This window comes from Nomascus leucogenys, chromosome 7b (genome assembly GCF_006542625.1).
Source record: "Nomascus leucogenys isolate Asia chromosome 7b, Asia_NLE_v1, whole genome shotgun sequence".
Classification (NCBI taxonomy): domain Eukaryota; kingdom Metazoa; phylum Chordata; class Mammalia; order Primates; family Hylobatidae; genus Nomascus; species Nomascus leucogenys.
In genome coordinates this window covers 26,854,468-26,879,118 of record NC_044387.1, presented here as the reverse complement: position 1 = coordinate 26,879,118, position 24,651 = coordinate 26,854,468, and positions in this window count along the sequence as shown.

Here is a 24,651-nt window from a genome sequence, read left to right as displayed (position 1 = left end):
TTCTACTGGGCAGTGTTGTCCTAGATCTCTCTCCTGAATTGTCAAATTGTCCTACTTCTATGATGCAAAGAAATTTAACTCTTGAGCCTCTATTTCAACTTGCCTACACAATCCTATCATGGACTTTCATTTTTAAGGCTCTCCTTAGGAAGCAGTTGTAATTATATATCTCAAAATTCAAAATGCAAAACATTCGTATTTTTACTTTGGTACTTACTTCATCGTAGCGTGATTCTTTTTTTATAAAATTGCTCTTTCTCTCATGAGGATATGAAGAAAGAGCATGTCATATTCATCTTTCTATACCCAATCCAGTGGCAAGAACATAGTAGGTCCTCAAAAATGTTTGTTAAATGGTAGGAATGGGTCCCTTATTAGCTGAAAATGAAATGTCTGAATTTGAAAATTACATTCATGGCAGTTGGTTTGGTGTAAATTAAGAATAGAGGTAAACACAGTGTTGTATACTTATATCCCTTCATTTTTCCTTGACCTTACAGATTGATCCCATAGTGATCACTTCAAGCTTGTTATTGAATCTTTGTCACAAAGTGTGTGCTAATATTATTCTCTTCTAGGCATACGAATAGAAGCAGAGAAGGAATTTAAATCAATAAAGCTAACAAATAAATAACAAGCTGGAGAATTGGAACTTGTCACTTGAGAACATGAGGTGAAGGGCATATTGACAGTTTCTGATAACTAAGTAGACTGAGTATTGATAGCAGAAGTCATTATGAAATGAACACTTACTGAGATCATGTTTACATAAAGTTGTTATAGCAAGTCGTTATTATAAACACAACTACAGCCTTGTCCTTGGACCTGTTAGGCCAGGGTTTTAGAGCATACTGCAATTACTGACTGCAAATATAATTCCCTTAATGCATATTTTAAAGTTTGAAATGCACTTGCTGACTTTACACAACAGTAGCCCCCTAATGACAGGAACTTTGCCTGTACTTGAGAAGAAAATTTCAAGAGAAACCAAGCATAAAGTAGAATGGGTGAAAAATGATAATTCAAATTGAGCCACATTTCCCCAGTGGTTTAGGTACACCTGGTTTTACATTTAAAACTTTTGAAAGTTGCATTAACTTTTTAAGAGCACACTTTTAGTAATCTTAAGAGGTGCCTCATGAAGACTCTAGGTTCTAAGAGAATATATATAAAAGAAGAGTGAGGCAAATATTAGCTTACATTTTTGACAATTAATATATCAATGCCATTCTGAAACCATCCGATGTTTCAGGTTGGGTGTGCATTTCTTTCTCTCAGAATACAGGGTGCATATTTTTTTTTTTTTTTTTTTTTTCTTTTGAGACGCAGTCTCGCTCTGTCGCCCGGGCTGGAGTGCAGAGGCACCATCTTGGCTCACTGCAAGCTCCACCTCCTGGGTTCATGCCATTCTCCTGCCTCAGCCTCCCGAGTAGCTGGGACTACAGGTGCCCACCACCACACCTGGCTAATTTTTTGTATTTTTAGTTGAGACGGGGTTTCAGGGTGTTAGCCAGGATGATCTTGATCTCCTGACCTTGTGATCCGCCCACCTCAGCCTCCCAAAGTGTTGGGATTACAGGCGTGAGCCACCGCGCCTGGCCTACAGGGTGCATATTTAGTGCTCAGTAGCTGTGCTGCAGGTAAATGGACGATATGATGTGCCTGGGACTTGGTGTAGTTCATAGCACAGAAAACTGAAGAAGAACCCGACTTGGTTTACAATAAACCCTGCATTGTCTACCTTCCTGAATCTTGGTCTCTAACAGGAAAGGAGCAATCTGATACCATGGCGGCGTTCCTTCTCACCCCTCATCAGTGTTTAGGTAGTGTTTCGCACAATTTAAGTGTGCTGAATAAATGAATGAATGAAAAATTAAAAACCCTGATAGCTTACAATGTGTCTGTTTTCATAAATGCCCTAGTAGCAAGTGCTTTGGGTTTTATCAAAACCAGTAAGTTTACCAGAGATAGAAGTAAAAATGTATAATATAATCTCCTTTTTGCTGGTCCCAGAACATTAAAAAGCTAACCGAAGAATGGTCTTTCTAGCAGTTTAGAAAAGTTTTAGTATAGACAGAGACCCATGGAGAATTTATTGCAATATTACATTTTAGTGTCACAGTAAATTAAATTTGAGAAAGCAAAGTTTACCATAATAAAATTTTGTCAAATGAAAATCAGCAATCCTTCTCATCACTTAGAAATGTCTTTATTGAAGAGGTAAATTGTAACACAGCACAATGGCTTTTTTTGTTAACTTAGAGGATTGGTAAAAATCATTATTTGTCATTCATTCCTGGAGATTACAAATCTAAACAGATTCAAACTAAAACCAGTTTACGCAGAGGAAATCTTTATTGATAGCATGGGGAAAATGTTCTTGTCATACCTATCCACCTAATCTACTGATTCTCCACCTTTTGTTTTCTTCTTTTTAGCTAAAAAAAAACCCTAAGCAACTAACTTATTGCCTAGCAACTGATAATCTTTCATATTTCTTTGCTAATTTGGCTAGCACATTTCCAGGCTGCCTTTTGACTAGGTAGTCTATATAGTAATAGTAATATGATAATGAATATCCAAGTTTCAAATTGCAGTATGGTTTTTAAAAATCCTAGATTGCATGTATTTGACTGACAAAGAGTGAAAGAAAATGCATGAGAAAGACAGAAAGAAAAAAGTAAGAAAAATAGTTAGTGGGCAGTATAAATGATAAGCTGACTTGGTATAACAATGGCCACCAGAAAAATATCTCAAAAATATGGAAATTGGCTAGTGCAGCAAACCTGACTATCATTTATCATACAATGAGAAAGCAGAGTAGGAGGGAATAGCAATTTTCATTCTAATGCTTTTCTAACTCAAAAGCCATTTCCATTAAGAAAAGTTTTTAGTTATTCATAATATTCATTCTCCCTGAAATTAACAAACTTTTTAATCCTTAAACTTTTTAATTTTCTCTGTTCTAGCTGATCACTTTCATGGTTGTGATCCAGCAAAAGCCTGGAGTAAACGTTTCTTGCAGATTATTTATCTACAGGCACACCACAGTGGGAAACAGAGCAAGCTGGTAGACTAAGCAGAACCATAGGAGCCAAAAGCCTTACTGGTTTTCCGGAGCAATTCACATAATCTTCTCCACTCCTTGAAACAATACTTACCTGTAGTACTGTACTCAAGCTGAATGGCTATAGTTTAGGATTATTTCTCCTTCATAGATCCTAACTGAATCTTTTATATTTAAATAATGTGATTAAGTCATACTGTACAGTCCTCATGTTTTCAGCATTGCTGCAGTGCAATATTGCACAGTGATTAATATTCATAAAAGTCCCCAGATTTGGGATTAGAAATGGGAAATCAGATCAAGAAACTATAACTTCTCAAGGTGGGTGATAAGGATAAGCAGAATTACAATTTCAGTCTCCGTGGGTAAGAAGTGGAGATCAGAAGACCAAATCTCCATGAAGTTCAAAGCAGCTGCACAGGAAGCAATCAACAGAAAAATAATTAAGATAGTGGTCTGAAAAGGATCACATTTTAGAAACACAGATAGGAATTTAAACTGCTAAATCCATGCTGATGGACTTTTATGGACAGGATGAGAATTTAGTGTGAGGTAACAAATTTTGGCTAAGCATTAAGGTAAATGATCATAAAAGCTAACTTGTATATAACTGAAACGTCTAGTAAAAGATCTGCAATTTAATTTTTATGTCAACTCAGATTATTTTCATATAAGACAGTTGCAGAGTTTTTTAATTTTTATTTTTTGGCTTCTGGCATTTTTTAAGTTCTTTTCTCTGGCTTTGAATAGAAAAGAGAAAAGACTTGATAAATCTTCAAAGGAAAAACACAGAGCAGGGATGACTTCAGCAAGGAACTTCATTTTTGTTTATTTATTTATTTGTATAAATTTAAAGAGTATGAATGCAGTTTTGTTACATGAATATGTTGGGTAGTGGTGAAGTGTAGGCTTTTAGTGTAACCATTGCCTGAAGAGTGTACATTGTATCTACTAAGTATAATAATTTTTCATCCCTTACCATCTTCCACACTTCCTAGTCTCCACTGTCTATTATTCCATACTCTATGTCTGTGTGTACTTTCTTTAGCTACCACTTATGAGAACATGCAATCTTTGACTTTCTATTTCCCAATTGTTTCACTTAAGGTAATGGCCTCCAGTTCCAACCACATTACTGCAAAACACAAGATTTCATTCCTCTTTATGGCTGAATAATATTCCATCATATATATGTCATGTTCTCTTTATCCAATCAACCATTGATGGACTGTCTGGATGATTCCATATCTTTATTATGTGAATAGTGCTGCAGTAAACATACGAACACAGGTATCTTTTTGATGTAATCATTTCTTTTCCTTTGGGTAGATATCTAGTAGTGGTACTGCTGAGTCGAATGGTAGTAGTTCTGTTGAGAACTTTAATCTCCAACCTCAAGAAGCCTGATTTACCCACTTTCAAGAATATAATAGATTCAAAGATAAGTCTTTAAAGAGGAAGGCAATCTTTGCATCAGTTTTTTTCTCTTAATCAGACTCAGTGGAATTAAGGAAGATATCAGGAGATAAGAAATCCACATGATTGTCCGATATCAGTGTGCTAAGATCAGTAACATGGGAGACAAAGGAGGCATAATCTGCCATGTAATCCTGGAGAGAGGAAGAGAGAGCTTGGCCAGAATTAGAAATACATTCTGGAGGTCAGTTACCTGGACTGAAATAAATTACTCAGACATTATGGCCTCACCTATATCTATTAATAATAGGCAATACTGCTACATAAAATAGCAACCTTCTTTCCCCTTGCCCCAACCTTGTACTCACGTCTCTTCATTCTGTTTTATTATTTCCTTACTTGACTAATCTCTGTTGAGTACCCTCTACACTTACTTGTTTGACTGACTTTTTCAACACACTGGGATGTAAGAGGAACAAAGGCCAGGGCTTTGTTTTATATGTATCTCCTGCACTTGGTAGACAAATATTTGTTGAGTAAATGAATCAATTATGTTTGGCTTATTGAGATTGTTTAGAACATGGCTCAAATGTATATTTTGGATAATCAATGTATTTTCTTAATAGTTATTCTGCACAAGCTGCTATCAGAATTCATAGCTGGAGTTTAAGAGATGCCTGAAGATAATATTCAAGTATGAAAATCTGAGGTTATTTTGGTAGGGAATGTCCAAGTGAAATTACAAAAAGTCAGGAGCATGGGATGTTACACAGCTTTAAACAATTATAGGCACAGAAAATAACAAATGCTATTTCTAAACAAATAGCCCCAATTATAAAGTATATTGTGTGGTGTTTTACTTTTGGGCAGAGCCCATGGATTATGGAGACTAAACACATACACCTGAGAAATGAAGTTAATTTATCTGCTCTGACCCTATTTCTAGCAAAAGGAATCACAGTGATGGTTTGGTTAATTTATTCAAGTTGTTTTGGTATGTGAAATGAGTGCTTAAGAAATCTATTATAAAAGAAAGAAGTATACCCATTTTTAGTTCTCTTTATCATAATAAATCAGGGCTAAGGTTATAATAAGAGTGTAAGATGAAACACAAATAGCAATTTCTTTTTTAACAGAAGTTATTCTCTAGGAAGTTAATTATAAGTGAGTTCTGTCAAATTTAATAAAAGCAGTTCTTGATCAAACCATTCTGAGGTATAATTCAGAAGATGATTATAGTATATAATTAAACTTGCCAATTAAAATGTGTGATCCAGTAAAGTAATATAGTTTTTCCATGGGATGAAAAAGTAGAATATATAGCAATGTCTCTGGAAATTCTCCGAGTAACAAATTGTAGACAGGTAGGAGGCAAGCTATAGCCCCAGGTCTGATCATTTATTCTATTTTATAGACAGGTGAGTGAATCACTGAAATGTTAAATTGCAAATCATTACTGAAGTCATAAATAAAGCTCAACTGCTTTGATTTTCTAAGAAACTTCATAAATATTTCAAAACATTAGTTTAATCTCTTTACTCCATCTGACCCTCTCTCTAGCCATATGGGGGTTGTTGGGATGGGTTAGTTACTAAGAGACATAGAAGCAGAATGGAACCAGAAAGAGAATAAAACGTTTCTGAGGAGAAGATTCCTAGGCTATGTTAGACAAACTGTATCAGCTGATAGGAGGAGAAAATGTAGAGATAAAAGTGAGAAGCAAAGCAAGAGGTCAGGTATTGGAGAATTTGTTAATTAGGGAAGAAGTGCAAAGGAGGAGGGAAGTGATTTATAAACGGGGCAGGAACTCTTACAGATTACTCGTAGCAGGTGCTGACTTTATGGTGCACGAGTGGGTGATAAATTAAATGTGGCTACAAATTCTAGATATTGGAATCTGAGCCAGATGCTTTAAATGAAATGAGACTTTTTGGGGGCTTGAGAGGAGGTGAGCACATTTTGCAGGTGCAAGGACTATACAGGAGGGTGGCTAGGGGGTAGACTGTGAAACAAATTCTTTGCAGTCCCTTCATTCCACAGGTGGAGTACATTTCTCCAACCCCTGAATCTGGACTGGCCTTGTGTCTTTCCTTGACTGACATATGCAGTAGAAGCAATGGTGTGTGAATGTTGAAGTCTGGAAATAAGAGTTCAAGCAGCTTCTACCTTCACACCCTTTGAATGCTGCCCTGCATTTGCCATGTAAGGAAGCCTGTCTAACTCACTAGAAAATGAGAGGACAAGTGAAGGAAAACCAAAGCATTCCAGCTCACAGCCAGTACCAACTATCAGACATCCAAGTGAGGCCTCACTTGCATCCCAGCTGATCCTGCAGCTAAATGCAGCTGAGTGGATAATCCCAGGCAAATCCAGCAGCAAATCTGCCCAGCCAGCCCACAGAATCCCAAGAAATAAAAAAATCATTGCTATTTTAAACGATAGAGCAAATAGTTAACTGAAACAAATGAGTCATATTGAATTTGTTAATTCTTTTATTTATTTGCCCATCCATCCACCCCACATTTCTTGAATGTCTTCAATATGTGAGATGCTGATGGCATGAAGAGGATCCAGATAGACATATTACCTCTTTTCATTTCTGCTTTTGTTGCACTTTTGAAGGTATTTAGAGCTCTGCATATAGTAAGTGAGAAAGAATGCATCTGAAAATTTCTGTAAAGAGCTGAGACTAGGACTTGATGGTGAGAAGATGGAAAAATTGCTGTTTCCAAGTTGCTGTTTTCTATATTCCCCAGGGACTTAAGTTTCTCTTTGGGGAAGGCTGGTTATTTGTTCAGGAGACAAAACTAAAAGAAAAAAAATTGCACATACATAAGCCAAAACAACAATAATAGCTCGTTTAGTTCTAGGAAGTAAATAATCTATCAATGATTTTGGAAAAATACTATGAAATAACTTGAATGTAGATATTCTAAATTAAAAAGATAAGTATTCTATTTAAGTCTATATAGAGTTATATACATTGGGTTTATATTTGATGTGTTAAGTTTCTGAAGATCCTTTTGGTTTTGGTGGAAGCAGAATGAGGATAGAGAGAATTGTTTCTTTATATATAGATTCAAAGCACTCCACAAACAGCTATCATTGTTTGGTCCTGGTACGACATGTACATGCTCTTCTTCAAGCAACTGCTTGTAGGAGATTAAGCAGAAAGTCTGAAAACTGCAGGAAGATCACACAGATGTTGTCTCCCCTGGGCCTGGAGAGAGTCCTTTTAAAAGGGAATAGATTGGGCTGACTCCACGTGACCAAGTGGGACTAGATCACTAGGGTTTTATAAAAGATATTGGACATAGCGCCAAATATCTAGAGTTGGAGGAACCAACTGTAAGCTTAAGGAATTTCCCAGTTGATAATGATAGACCAAGTCTTCCTCCTGGATAGAGTTACTGGTATATCACAGTAGAGGAAGTAGCCATTTACACTCCAAAAAAGGACTTACTCCAAGAAAGAAAATAAGAATTTACGAAGTGAGAATGAGGCTGGAATAAAGGGGGATTCCCTTCCTTTTGATTAGACTTAAACTCTGGGCAGACAGACACACTTCCAGACACTCTGGTTGTGGGACTGGGCTGGTGCCTGCCATAGAAGGAGGTGGTCAGCATAGAGGTACTCTAGAGTCCTCTAGAGGAGGATGTCCTCTAGCTTTCTGCTGTCCCCTAGCTTTTAGACAATCTTGAAAAAGGCAGTGACCTTGTTTTAGTTGAACCATGGAGAATGAAGAGAGAGGTCTATGCTCATGATCTTTGTCATTCCCTACCTTGAAAAACCTGGGTTAGTCATTTATCTTCCAAAAACTCCAGTTTTTTCATTTTTCAAAATGGGAATAATACATGACCCAGGATTATTATATGGACCAAATGGAATAATTTATTCCAATGATCCTCTGAAACTCCAAAGAACCATGAAAATATAAAGAATTATAATAATCCTCATATTAGGTTTTAATCATTGTAAATCTTTCTGATTCTGACCCAGCTCTGAAATCTTAATCAGTTGAGTTTTACACTTATGCTGAACATAAGCCCCATGAGCCAATACTCAGAATCCAGTGTTCTATAACAAAACTAGTCTTAATACAATATAGATTTTAAATAGCTCATAAAAATGAGGGTGAGAAAAGTAAAATTGTAGCAGAATTCTGTGTTTCTCTACAATTAAAGTTTTTTTTTGGGGGGGATAATGAGATTTCTTAAAAAATGTAATGGAGCCAGTGCAGTCAAAGAAATACTTCTTGACTGTGGTTTTGTCATTAACAGCAGAGAAATCCAAAGAGATCCCTTTTCCTTACTGAAAGAATGGCCAAACCCTCAGATTAATTGAGTGGAGAGATGAATTAATTGTTTTCATTATACATATGCTGGCACTCTTACAAGGTCCATAGAAGTCTGAATTCTGTCATATTTTGAACAGTAAGTAATGATTTATGATAAGTCATTTGAGAACATAATTTATTGGGGAACCACTCAAGTACATATGTCTTTCTCTCCATTGTGGAACCATCTTCAAAAATATCTTTGTTTGCATAGTTGGAGGAAAATTAAAAATACTCTTCAGAAAATAACATAAATGCACCTTTATGCATAATTAAAGTTGGTATAGTATATTCAATATTTGCTTCCTTGTGTCCGAGAACTATCTTAATTTGGTTTTTTAATATTTATGGAAAATAGTACATATATTTTAAGTTATTATTTTAAAAATAATAAGGTACAGTAACACTTAAGTAAGAGTTTAAAAACTTCAAGAATACAAAGGTAGATAAACTATCAAGTAATGTAGAATCAAGAGATGCTCTCGGGAACCTAGGATACGTTGGTTACTACAACTGGATATTACATTTGTCTCTGAGGTCCCCCAGGACCAAAAAAAGAAAAAAAATAATTAAAAAGCAAAAACAAAAAATGGGATAAAGGAATGGAGGAGTTAATATAAACAGAGAGTAAAGAGCCCAGAAAATCTAGAGGAATGGCTAGGAAATGCATTTCTCAGAGAGCCTCTCAAGTCAACTTTTGGCAATGATTGTCTTAAATTTATTTGTGACTTCTCTGAGGAGAACATGAAGGGTGGAACTTCTGGGTTTCTGACTAATGCAACTCCTACCCAAAATATAGAAAGCAAATTTACAATCAGGTGTGAGAATTCAGATTTACATTCTCCTGTCGAGGTAGGTCTTCTCATTTTCTCATAGAATGGGGTTCATAGAATAACTGAGGTTGACCATGTATTAAGAGAAAAAGTTCTGAATCTCATCAGACACCTATAATATATTTGGTTTTATGTCATGAAGCATAGAATAAATAATAAGAATATTTTTTATTACTGGACCCATTGGTTTTCTAACTATGAAACTACTTCAATAAAATTTTTAAGTAGCTGCAGCTGAACGATTTCATTGACGTAGAATATATCCAAAATAGCTAAATGATTTTACCTCTTGGTTGGGATTATTTTGAATTTTCCTTTTAAGTGATTACACAATTTTAGTTTTAAGTTTAAGCTCCAGTAAATATTTGTTGAATAAATAAATACATTAAAGTAGGAGTAAAGTGGCAGGATTAGCTTCTTCTTTTATAATATGCTTTATACTACAGAGGTATATAAAAGAAAAATTATTAGTTTCCTATCCTATCTCTAATGATATCTCCCTGAGATAACCAATATTAACATTTGGTAGGTATTTTTCCACATTTTTCTAATATATGTATTTACATGAATGATACATGAATTATATGTGCATACATATGTGTATCTATACATATTTATAGAGGTTTTTTCTTTATATCATGATATCATATTATACATATTTCCCTACAACTTGTACCTTTTTTACTTAAACTATATTATCTTAGATATTCAGGTCAGTACAAAGCTCCAACTCCTCAGTGATAACTGCAGAATTGTCCATCCTGTGGATGTACCTTAATATATTTAACCATTACTTTATTGGTGGCCATTCGGACTATCTCCAGTTGCTTTGGTATTACAAACAACGCTGCATTGAACACTCTTCTACATATATCATTTTAGGCTTGTGATTTTGTTTTCATAGGTTAAATTTCTAGAGGTAGAGTTGCTGAGTCTAAGGTTATGTCCTTTTAGCATTTTAACAGAAACTACCAGATAGTTTCTGAAATAAAGGAATTCAAGCTCCCATCATGATTGCATGAGGCTGCCTGGGTGCCACATCCTTATGAGCACTGATGCAACCTGTCTTACACGTTTGTAACAATAATGAGTTAAAAATGTTATCTTGTTGCTGTGCTTTGCATTTTTCTTACTATTGTGAGGTTGAACATTTGTGTTTTAGTGAATTCCATTTCTTTTCTAAATTGCCTTTATATTTTCTTTGATCACTTTTCTATGACAGAATTTGTCATTTTGCTGATTAATCAGTAGAAGCACTATGTGTATTAATATAACCATTTGTCAGTCATGAGTTTTGTACATACTTTCTTCCGTAATATAGTTTGTTTCTTGGCTTTTTTTGTGTTTTATGCCAAAGAAAATTCTTTCTGTTTTATTATTAGAAAAACAATTATAGTTATATTTTTAATGGTTTCTTTGTTTCCTTCATTGCTTAAGTTGTGTCCCACCTTGAGGTTTTATAATCAATCTCCTATTTAAAACAATACACACACACACACACACACACACACACACACACACACACACACACGTTTTTGGATTTTTTAGTGTATTTCATTTAGACGTTGGGTCAGAGGTCTCTAACCCCTGGGCCGTGGACTGGTACTGGTCAGTGGCCTGTTAGGAATCAGGCCCCACAGGAGGAGTTGAGCTGCAGGCCAGCTAGCATTACTGCCTGAGCTCTGCCTCCTGTCAGATCAGTGGCGGCATTATATTCTCATAGGAGTGCAGATCTTATTGTGAACTGCCCATGCAAGGGATCTAGGTTGCACTCCCTATGAGAATCTAACTAATGCCTGATGATCTGAGGTGGAACAGCTTCATCCTGAAACCACCCCCATCACCCACAGAAAAAAATGTCTCCCACAAAACCAGTCCCCGGTGCCAAAAAGATTGGGGACTGCTGCATCGGGTATTCCTATGCCAAAATTATGTTGAAACTCATTGGTAATTACATTAAGTTTTTGAGCTTATCAGGGATAATGGCCATTTTTATAGTATAGTTTTGCCCCTCCGTTCCTTTCCTCAGTCTTAGGAGTATAACTTGCTACCGAAAAGTCCCTTGGGGATGAGTTTTTCTAAACCTAAAATGCAATTTCCACTGAAATTTTTGGTGCTACAACATTTAACAAACAGAGCATTCTCAACTTTATGTAATAGAATTGCTAAGGCAAAATAGCAACAACAAAGACAAAGAAATAAAACAATGCAAAAGATGTACAAGATCACCACTACTTTCAAACTAGCAAACCCTGAGCACTTGGAGAGAAGAATGGAAGGATCACAGGCCAATCATGTCACTGAAATTGGCAGCATGATGGTGCTTATCTCCAGGCACTTGGCTGCTACTGAGGACAGAGTCCAAGTGAGTCTGGATAGTTTTGCAGAGATACCTTATCAGCTTAAGCAGGTTGTTAGCCTATTCTTGCAGCATAAAGACCTCTATAAACCTTTTCAGCTTCTGTTGTGTATCCCCATCCAGCACCCAGTATAATGCTTCTACACTATAGGTAAAAACAAGTTTACGAACGTTGTAAATTGAGTCATCAGGAGAGCAAGTGAAAAGAATTAACTTCTGTGAAATTGGCAGAAGTGTTTTGCTTTCACAGTTTGCCTTGCACCAGCCATCTTGTAGGAGCCATATTGTAGGAGACAACGTTGCAGCACACACACTGACCTTTGTCACTGCCAGCTCTCCTCCAAACTTCACAATGAGATCTGTTGTAATCCATATTGTGAAAGGATGCTGTACTTTATATAACAGGTTTAATTTAGTATATATTCATGATGGCATCTGAGTTCCATTTAGTACATTATCTTCACCAGGATTTTCTGGTTTCTAAGGAGACTTTTTGCATAGAAACAACTCCAGGACTTGGGTAACCCAGTATGAAGTGCCCACCTAAGGTATGAGCACTTTTGGGAGGTTATAGGGTTCAAAGTAGGTGTTGATTATTATTTTAACGGCCTTTAGATATAACATTCAAGTAGGCAGGGTTCTGATTGGAGGTCAGAATGAAGTATATAAAGATCCTCTTGATGGAAAACTAAGAGTGGGAAAAGATACAAATAGAGAGACTATTTTAATTCAATGTGATAAGTCATTGAAAAGTAGGCACATAAAAAGGTTATCCAACTAATTATTTTGTGAATCAAGACAGGATCAGGAGAATCAGCTATAGGTTGTGATCAGAGATGAGTGAGGTTCAACTAAGCCAAAAGGAACAGTTGGGAAATACGTTTCTGGACAGTTTAAAGAGAAAACATTTTCTAAAAGACTGTGGTTACTTAGACCTGCAAAGTTTACTTTCTGTTTGTTGGAGGCATTGTTATCATAGGAGATGACAAGTTCATGCATGTTATTGCCCCTGAAAACCTCCCAATGGGACAAGATGTGGAGGCTCAAGACAGTGATAGTGATGATCGTGTCCCTGCGCAGGCCTGGGTTCATGTGTGTGCTTGTGTGCTAGTTTTTAACAAAAATTTAAAAAGTAAAAGAAAAAAACTTTAGAATAAATATATAAACAAAATATTTTATAGCACAAAAAAGATTACATAGACTGCTTGCTCTTGCCTCTTCTTCTGCTTTGTCTGTACAAACTTCCCTTATTAGACCCCAGCTGACCACTCCTACCTGCCTAGCAGAAAAGATGCACCTGCTCCAGTGGCTGTGGGAAGGGAGGGTGGTGAGGAGAGTAGGTCTAGTAGAAATTGGTTGCAGTCTGTCAGCCTCACTGTTGATCTGGCTAGTGATGCTATCCATGGTGCCACCTGCTAGAGTCCCATTGTTGCCTGAATCACAGGTAACCCCATGAACACATGGTGTCCCGTTCTAATAAAGCACTTTGCTTTCCCAACTAGTCTGAGCTTCCTCACACTTGGGCTGATTCCCTTAGGTCTGTTCTATGGAGGAGTAGATTGATATCGGGTTCCTACAGCTTCAACCAGCCCATCTTGACAAATAATATTTTCACTCCATCTTGAAGTTTGCAATCCCTAGAGTTTAAATGTATAGTAGTTTACTTCAGTATATGATTATATTTGCAGCAACATTTGCACTTGAGAGCCTAAAAAGTCTAGAAGGAAGTCATATTCAACCCAGTAAAAATAAAAATTAACATTTGTGTAGAACTTTTACATTTATAAGCATTTTCTACGTACATTATGTCATTTGATACTCCTAACAAGTCATGAAATTTTTGATTTTTTAAAAAGTAGACTGATATTACAGCATACAGAAGGAAGAAATAGCCAGAAAGGAGTTTTATTAATGAAAAATTATTTTCCAGGTTGAATTTCACTTTCGTGTTGATTTTTGAGGAGGATGTAGAGGGGAATTTTGGTATCTTGTGGGATTATTTATGTTGTGAATCTGTTCATGCTTTCATTGGGCATACAGCTTTGGGTCATGCCAATGTATATTTTATAGAAACAAATTTCAGTTTAGTTATGCACACGTGTTAATAAACAGGTTCTATTGTGCAACCTATATGCTAAAAGGTATACTTTTCTCATGCCTCAGCATTAGGATATCAATTTTCTTTCTGTAAGAAATGGAACAGCTGCCATGTTATGATTGTGAGGCTCTTCCCTTTCTTGTGCCTTGTACTTAATGGGATGGGGAGGCTAATTAATCAGACTGAAAAAGGACTTGTCCCTTCCTTCACTCATTCAACATGGTTCCACTTACAGAAGCCAGTACAGCTGGCAGAGCTGTGGAAGGAACTGGTCCCTGGGCAGATGTCAGCCAAAAGTCTAATTACATGCTAGACTAATCTAGAGTAAAGTGAATCGCCTTATCAATACCTTTGGTCTACTCTAACAACAATGCACAGAAAAAGTAGGACCTTAAGAATGGCTCATTTTTTCTACTCTGGGTGCTGTAGACCCCTTACTTTATAAACTTAATTTGACTTCAGTGTTTAGGGCAAACCATGTTTGTATGTTTTTCAAATTTATAAACCACTAACAATTATTGTTTGAAAAAGTTCTGAAGTCTTCTGGAAGAGTCCATCTTGTCTCTTTTTCAGGTCTTCTGTAATTGGTATATTATGATTATATACCGTATGTGATATAATGATGTCCTACCTACTTCTATCTGGTTTGTCTTATGAGTCAAGGCCTCTATTCTACAAAGGGATCTTTAACTGACTGGCTCATTTTCTCTGTTGATTTTGTTTTTTTGGTGTGTGTACTGTTTCTTTTTTTGATCCCTTACTATTTTCACTTAAATTGTGCCAATTATTAGATGTTTTACAGTATTTCTTAAAAGGCAGAATTAGGAAAATCATTGGCATTAATTTGTACTACTCTCATTTGAGGGCTTGATGACTAAAGAATATTTATTTTTATATCGACGGTGGCTTAATTTCCATAGTGAAACCTAGTTGTAAACTATCTTTTTTCTCCCACTAAGGTGTAGCACTTAGCTTTAATTTGATGGCAATTGTCCTAAGGATTAGAAAGTATTACTTTAGAAGATGTTCCATCCTGAATATATAACCTTTCGTGATATTTACTGTATTTACTGAATATGTTTACTATATGCAGTTCAGTTCAATAAACATTTAATGTTTGTCTATTGTGCTGTGCATTTTGCTAGGAGCTAGGGTTATAAATAAGTAAGATACTATTTCCCTGGTGTAAAGTCATTGCAGTCCAATAGGGGGAAAAGATGATATAAATTCTGATTTTGAGTGTGGACTGTACCGGGGCCTGTTGTGGGGTTGGGGGAGCGGGGAGGAATAGCATTAGGAGATACACCTAATGTAAATGACAAGTTAATGGGTGCAGCACACCAACATGGCACGTCTATAAATATGTAACAAACCTGCACGTTGTGTACATGTACCCTAGAAATTAAAGTATAATACAAAAATAAATAAAAAATAAAAAGAAAGAAATGATAAAAATAAAAATAAATTAAAATAATTATTTGAAAATATATTTAAAAAGCTATTATTTTCTATTGAGTATTTAGAATATACCTTTTACTAGAGTATATAAGGATTGGGTTGTGGCCTTTTATTAAATGTTGAAATTCCTAGTCACCTATCCGTTAATTTATCTGAAGTGTATAGATACATATTATTCATATATTGAATGTTGTCTGTAGAGTACAGAGTTGTGCAGTTATTACATCATATATTTTTTGATCAAACATAAATAATCAAGGCCAAAGTTGTCATTCTTTCTTCACTGTTATTTAGTCATGTGTTTAGCGTTCACTATACTCTGACATTGTGAACAGTCTACACATTAATTATGCATAGCACTGAACCTCAGCGCACTTGCTGCATGTTCACGGCTGAGAAATACCTTGAGTTTTCCCTGAGGGCTATGAGAACAGTTTTCCTTTTCTTTACACAAGAGTCAAAGGGGACCTGTTCCAGCAGTAACCACTATGCAGACATATTGAGTAAATTTTAAAAAGTCTCAGAGCTCCCACCGATTTAGGATGTTTTCTAGAGAAAACTAATGCCTGTCTGTCTTTATGTTTTTAATTATCCTCTTTTATGGTCTCTAGCAGGCAGAATTTCATTGTGTACTGTCTTCTTTAGACAACTTCTTCACTAAAAAAGGATTTGAATTTATAGTAATTCAATATACTCTATACAGACTAATTCACCATTAATTCTTTGGATTGTTATAGCAATAATGATGTTCATGACAAACTATTTTTCTACTCTCTTTAACAATGTGGAAAGTAGAAGTGCAATTTTCATAGGCTTTCTTCTGAATTTGCCATTTTGCTAATGAAATTCTCATTTTAGTATGACTTTTATTTCTCAATAAATAACCAATAGACATTCTATATGTGCTCTAATAACCATTGATAGTTGCAAAGATTTTGATTTTACAAAATATCTTCTCTAATACTGGGTTTTCTAATACAGAAAGTCACCTACAAGACTTTCTAGGGCTATAATAACCCTCCAGGTTTGGCTATTCTTGTCATCACAGTTTCCTGGAGATGGCAGCAAAGTACGCAGAAGCAAGGGCACCAACCGTAACACATAAACAAGTGGTGAGATTAATGGCACTGTGCAGTTCTGGGGATGACTGACGAAATGCATCAGCCTCTTCTGCTCTCAAATAACAGGGCAGGTACATAGAGAGCTGATGTATGTATTAATTTGATTTTTAATTATGTTGGGTAGGTTTCAACAAACCCTGAACAAACTGCTTTTATTTTATTCCTCACCTGTGGTCAAGGCCAAGGCTTTCCTGTCTTTCTGTTTATCCATTGCTCTTGTTTCTTTTCTGGTAAAAGTATTGAGAGATCTCCAGAACAAAAATCTTTTGAAACCTTTATTTTACGGACCAATATACAACATTTGTTATCCTTACTTCATTTTCATACAGCTATTTCTAACCTTGTAGCACACTGCATTTCAATCCCTCTGGGTTGTCAGATTTTCTGAATCTATAATGGGATGATTAACTGGCAAGGCAATGCACAGGCTAATAACAGATTGCAAAGGACATCATATTAGACATTGTAAAAGCCCTCTTTATTCCAAAGTATACATCCAATAATGCCCCAGCAGACATGAGTAATGAGCATGGTATCCAGAATAACAGGAGCCCTATCGCTTTGGAATTCGTGCAGAAATGTTATTAAAATGAAAAAGAGAGAACTTGTTTCTACTGAATTGCAACTGTTGGTTTCAATGCTAAACTTGTTTGTCAAAATGCTGTTGCCTAGTATCAGTGAAAGCTTATATATGACTGAAATATTTCACAAGTTGGTTGAGTACTATAAGAAATCTTGTTTGGGAAGAAGCTAAATGAAAGATTTTTTAAATTTAAAGATCCAGTGTTTCTCAGCTAAAATGTACAACTGTCTTTTAAGGCTATTATTGAAGTAAACTTTACTTTTAAGATGAGAGAAAAAGAACATTCTTGATGATGAGTAAAGATTTCTAACACAAGATCTTGAACATAAAGTAAAAGAAGGATATTTGCTTTTTCAGACAATAGATAAATATGCTGCATAGATCAAATTGTTGGTTTTTGGTCAGATTGTTTGGTTAGTAAAATATATTTTGTTGCAAATGAGAACTTGCTTTTTAACTGGAAATATACCAAAAGCATTATTCTGTATTTATATGTTATGTAAAGTTCTGAAGCACTCATTTGCATTCAGACATGTGTTGGGCTAAATACAAATCATTTTCATCTATCTACTTGAGGGAGTGAGCCTGGGATAAGGTAAAGCAGCCCAAAAAGGAAGGCCTGGCAGCTTGGCTTCAAATCTGTGTGCCGTGTTTTCTGTGCAATCATCTAACCCAAAGACACTTTGTCATTGGGTAAAGGCTTGTCTACATGCCATCTGAACTTTCTGGATCTTTGTTTCTTGATCGTGATACAATCAAGTAAACTGACAGACTTGAACAGACCTTGAATAGTCCTAATGGAAGGCATATTGAAGGATGTACATAGTCACAGTATAAAGGATAGGCTATTAAAAAGTCATTAACTAATACTAGTATCTTCTTTCCCCATTCTTATCCTATGGAGAAAAGTCTCAAAGAATTTTGAAGGGCCTCAATTTCCCTTCTCCCATGCTAGAATTTTTTTTTTTTTTGCTTCAGAATCTTTGACAGGGAGGCAGGTAGAAGAGAGTTTATAATGGGGAGGCGAAAGTGGCCAAGTTTTGGGGTAACAGGGGTCGAAAATGTTGAAAGTCCCTGAGATTAAGAACACGCCTGAGGATTTGTGACTCTACTTGTGTTCCAGGCCCTGCTTCAGATTCTTGCAATAATAATGGTGAGGATGAGAGTGATTCTTTATTGCACAGGTGCCAAGTCTGCATTTTGGGTGTTTTATGAGTATTAACACATTTAATGCTCACAACAGTCCACTGTGGTAGATTCTGGTACTGCTATATCATAATAATTTTACAGAGAAGAGGCCACAGACAAGTTAAATAACTTACTAACGTAAAAAAGTGAGTGAGCTTCAATATGGTGGTCTGGGCCTGTGCCCTTAATAACTGGAAACATTGTGGCCTAAAGACCACATGTGTCTCCCTGTGGACAAGTTTGAGGCCTCTGATGGCTGGAGGGCCAGTTCTTGATGGCAGCATGAAGGAGAAGAAACAACTGCAATGTTTAGAATCACCATGGACTAAGGGACTTGGTCCCTTCATGGTTTTCTGGAATAATGTAAACCTGTGATTCTAGTATTCAATGACTGAGATTGGATTACTGGCCAGCCAGCCAGCGGGGAGCCTGAGCCGAATATGTCCAAACCATATATCCAACTGTCTTCTTGACATCTTTAGTTGGCGGCCTAATAGGCATTTCAAGCTAAACATGTCCCAAATTGGACTTGACTTTTCCCTTAAATCAGTTCCTGTTACAGTCTTTTCCACTTCAGTTCTGGCAACTCCATTTTCCCCCTTGTTCAGCCCAGAACCTCAACTACCTCTCTTTCTCTCACACTCCATATCTGAATTTTCAGCAAATTCTCCTGACTCTCCTCTGTCAGAATTTGACCATTCCTCCTAATCCCCATGGACACCAACCTGGTCCAAGTCACGTCATTTCCGAATTATTCCAATACCCTTTGGACTGGCCCCCGCTTCTGCACATAACTTCCTTTAGTTTATTCTCAGTGTAGCAGCCAGACTTCTCTGTTAAGCACAGGTAGACTATGTCACCCTTCTGTTCAGAATACTTCAGTGCCTTCCCATTTCACTCAGAGGAAAAGCCAGTGTCTTAACCGTGACCTACAAACCCTATGGCAACTGACTCCTCATTTTCCTTGATTTTATTATTACTACTCTCATCCATTTTTTGTTTCAGTTCCCGCTACACCAGTCCTTTTATTTCTGCTTGCAATCCCAGGGCTTTGGAACTTGCTGTCCCTTCAGTATGGAATGCTCTGCTTCCAGTTATTTGCATGGCTAATTAATCTTACTTCCTTCCCATCATAACTAAAAGTCACCTTTGCAGTTGAGACCTTCCCTGGCCACCCTGTCCAGGATTTAATCTCACACCTCCAATAATTTACATCCCCTTTCCTGCTTTGTGTTTCTTCTTGGAGCACAACCCTATCATTCATATATATATATATCTCATATGTATGTGTGTGTGTGTGTGTGTGTGTGTGTTATTATATATATACACACACACACATTTTATTTACTTGTGTGTATTGTCTATATTTCTCACCAGAATGTTAGCCCTTCATGAGAGCAAGGATTTTCTTTGGAATCATGCTTTATCTTTAGCACAGTGCCTGGCACACAGTAAGTGCTCCATAAATGCTTTCTGAATAAATTTAGAGAAATAAAAGAATGTGATATAATTTGCATCTTAGGGATGTGTACAAAATTCATACTCACTGCAAGACTGTTTAGATTATAATGGTTCTTAGTTAAATTTTTATCTAACTTTACCAGCAGGCTGATAAATGAATGAATCAGCAGTATAGCTTGACAATTAAATTTCCAAGGTGTTTATAATACATGACGTAAAAATAAAGATGATTTATCACTTGATCTTGTCAGATTGGCTTAAAACAGAGAAGACACACAGGGCACTCTCTGTATATTATTATTTTCCCCTTCCCTTTAATTAATTAAAATTTATCTGGACTAGTATCCAGTTAGTTGATGACCCCTTTGGTTCCTCATTATGTGTCAGTTACTTTGTCATCCAGGATGATGTATTTAATTCCACATGGTTATTGTGTAGATTGGACCAATGGCTAAGGGGCTGCAGGTTGGTGTGGATCTGTCAAGAAACATTATGCTCCTGCTCAGGAACCCTTTTCCTATTGTGGAACTCTGTCTCCTTATTTCATACCTGACATATACACAAATGCCTTTTAGGGTATAAAAGGATACACTAAGACACAAAAATATATAAGATAACAGCGGATGCCCCAAAGCAGCCTGTATTTCTGGCTTAACTTTGCTTAGCTTATTATTAACTCTGCATTAAATCAGAAAAAGGGAAAGTTTAAGATTGACTCAAACCTTTCCTGGAGAGAAGTGGGAGATTGTAAACAATGAAAAGTACTCTAGAAAGAATGCCTCTAGAAGGAACGTGGCCCTACTGACCTACTTTAGACTTCTGACCCCTGGAACTGTAAGCTATTAAACTTCTAATGTTTTAAGCCAGTAAATTGATGTTTATTTGTTAAAAAAGATACAAAATTAATGCAGGCCCTGAAAGTAGATCTTAAGATTTGTTGTGATTGAGTCAAGATAATTTCCTCAACTTTATCTTTTCCTTCCATGTGATTTTCACAACAAGAATGTAAATACTATACCCCTTCTAATTAGTGATGCCAAGTGGCTGTGATACCAATAATTACCTGAATTTACAAAGTACTTTTTGCATATATCAGATACATGTTTTGAATGACTTTATAGTCTTTGTTGAATGGTTATCTATTTAACTTCTGTCCAGCAGGCTGATAAATAAATAAATAGTATAGCCAGCCAATTAAGTTACCAAGACATTTAAAATATATGAAGTAAAAGAGATAGAGAGGGAGAAAGAGAGAGAGAGAGAGAGAGAGAGGGCGCTTCCAGAAGTCTTGCAATTTTCAGTAAGTTTAAAACACCAGTTTTTTAAGCCTCATTCTTATGATAAAGAGTGTAACAAAATCAGGAAAAATGGTACTGTTTGAATCTGTTTTTGAGTTAGAGACTAGAAGAAGAATGGACAAACAGTATGAAACCTTTGTACTATTTTTACAAGTCATTCTCATTAAAACCTGAAGACTGTAAAGCTATTGGGCTCCTTCTAGGATAATGTCCCCCCTACTGTTACATTTCTTCCAATGAAACCATCTGTGAGCTTGTTCAGGATGTTCATGACATGCATTTAAATTGCCTGTTGTGTTCCAGAAACCTCTTCTTCCTGCAAACAAGTGGTGACCTCTCTGCTCCATGTTCATTCAAGGGACAGACACTGTACATCATCCCAGGCAGGCAGCCAAATGATGGCCACATCCTGCTCAATGCAAAAATACACATTTTCATTAAACCAAGATAATTAGAAAAAGTAGCATAGAGGAATATGAGTAATTCCATCAGTAATTACAGCAATTATGCCCTTAATTGCCATGCCACCTCCAGTGTCACGTTATATATACGTACTGGCATTTTACAGAGAAAACACTCATATATTTTATATTAAAGATGTTCCTGGTTGTATCAGGGATCTCTAGTGGTTAAAAGATAATTGCGGTAGTGTTTTTTCATCCTTGCAATGATCAAAGCAGAATACACTGTATTTTCTTAATCACTGTTGTTATTGAGTGCTTTTTCAAGACATGAATTTCTATGTATTTTAGAGACACAGAAATAAAAACTAGTACACTAAAAACCATCATTTCATACGGTTTTTTTTCCCAACTTGGTAAAAAAGAGTCTGTCAAATTTCCCAATAAAGATAAAAAATGCCTGCCCCAGATCTTCCTTCAATTCTGTTCCTATAGCATATGCTTATAGTTAGCCTATTAAAATTTAAATATTTACCTCTGGATATGATTTTCTAGCTTCTCATTTCTCTGTTAGTATGTATGTATATATGAAAATTATTATGTTCGCCCAGTATTGTTGAAGTGGGAAAGCTGAGAAAGGCTGCATTGCTTCCATCTGCCTACCAAGCTGATCTCTCTTCCTCAGCCTGCAGCCTAGCATAGAGGGTAAGGAAAAGGCTTGAAGTTCATCTGTCTTCCTGCTCAACTATTAGGAGTCACTTGGGACTTGGCTGGTTTGCTGCCAAGCTTCCTGGTGAATATCAGCCCTCAGAGATGTAAAACAGTCCATCCCAGCAAGGAAGGAGGTAGAGCTGAGCTGGATGGGGGAAGATGACCTGTTTTGCATCCCCACCTAAGGCAGATTTTCATAGCATTTGCTTTTTTGATTCAAAATGTTGTATTTGATTGGGATTATTTGATAGTTTCATAATAAAAGACAACCTCGTGTTCTTATTTGTTCCCATCTACCTATCTTTACCGCATTGAGTGGTCTCAAGTTGCTTTGATGGCTGCAAGGCCAGGGAGAGAGTCATGGCAGCAGTATGCCAAAACTGCCAGCCACAACATGGGGAGAATGTGCTTTTTCTTTCCTTTTGTTTTTTTTTTTGAAAATTTTCACAAAGTTCTTTTTATACTTTTTTTTTTATTATACTTTAAGTTTTAGGGTACATGTGCACAATGTGCAGGTTTGTTACATATGTATCCATGTGCCATGTTGGTGTGCTGCACCCATTAACTCGTCATTTAGCATTAGGTATATCTCCTAATGCTGTCCCTCCCCCCTCCCCCCACACCACAACAGTCCCCGGAGTGTGATGTTCCCACTCTTCCCTTAATCTGGGGTTTCACTTTATGCAGTAGCCATCCATAGAACAAGTGAAATTACATAAATTCACAAATATCTAGTTTATTTCCGTTAAAGCCTAAGACCATGTCAGTCTGACCTACGATGTGTCCATGGTACCCAAGAAGTTCTGTCAGAGAGAATTCAATCACAATGTACAATTTGAGACCGTCCGTTGTGGAAGCCTTCTTTATCCAATGCACAAACCCCTTTCAGGCACCTTCTTAGGCCATTTCTTAAGGTAGCTATAGCTGAAACATGGGTAGCTCTGTCTCTGATTACTCTCTACTCACTTTGCTTGTGGCTTTTCTTGTTACGACATTCTTATAGCTAACTTTCAACTGTGTTCTTGGGAAGTATTATATCACCTTCGAGTTTGCAGGAATATAAATATCCTGCCGATTCCTTTTCTTATTTTGTCTGTTCCCAAATGTCTTTCTGATTTCTACCACTTACTTGCTGTGTATCTCTATCAAATGACTAAAACTCTCTACGTTAGTTTCCTCATCTATAAAAATGAGAGTAATCAGACCTACTTTATAGGCCCATTGTGAGGTGTTAATGATTAAAATTCAGTAAGTGCTTGGAAAATGTCTGATATGTAGTTAGTGCTCGATGAATTTTAGCTATCATTATCATCACGACTAATGTTACCTTGAATTCACTAACCTAAGACATCCTATTTCTCTTAAATCCTCCACCTCTTAGATACAATATATCTTTTTCCCATCAACATTTCTCATCAATTCAAGCATAGGTATTGAAGCCTTCCAAAGTACAAACAAGTGCTTTTCAGATGATCCATGTTGTTTAAGAGCCTGGCTTCTATTGTTAGACAGTCAGGTATAGGTTTTTACCTATTAGTTCTGTGATCCTGAGTGAATTATTTACTCTCTCCAGGCCTCAGTTTTCTCATCTGTAAAGTGGGGTGATGATAATAAAATGTACCCTCATAGGTTACCCTGATAATAAAATGAGAAAAATTAACTGTGCTCATTCAAAAAGGTTGCTAGTGGCCAGGTGTGGTGGCTCATGCCTGTAATCCTAGCATTTTGGGAGATTGAGGTGGGAGGATTGCTTGAGGCTAGGAGTTCAAGATCAGCCTAAGCAACATACTGAGACCCTGTCTTTACAAAAAAAAATTTAAAAATAAATTAGCTGGTTACAGTGGCATGCTCCTTTAGTCCTAGCTACTCGGGATGCTGAGGTGGGAAGATTTCTTGAGACCAGGAGTTTGAGATTGCAGTGAGCCATGATCATACTACTGCACTCTAGCCTGGGTGACAGAGCGAGACCCTGTCTCTTAAAACACACACACACCTCACCAACAAGGTTCCTAGCACACAGCAAGTGTTCAGTGAGTACTTAAGTAGATTATTAGTTTGCAATTAGATGATACTTTAGGTTTTGAGGTATGGACAATATAGAATTAATATTCAGTATTTTCCATGTGATTATTTTTCTTTCATTTTTCTCTTCTTTTTTCTTGGGATAAGAATTACAAATCCTAAAGCTGCAGGTGAATGAGTTTAGACAAATGTGACCAACATTTGTTCATATGACCAACTACCCAAATAAGATATAGAACATCTCCACCAGCTCAGAAAAGCTCTATAGAGGCCCTTTCCAATTAATCTCTACCCCTTGA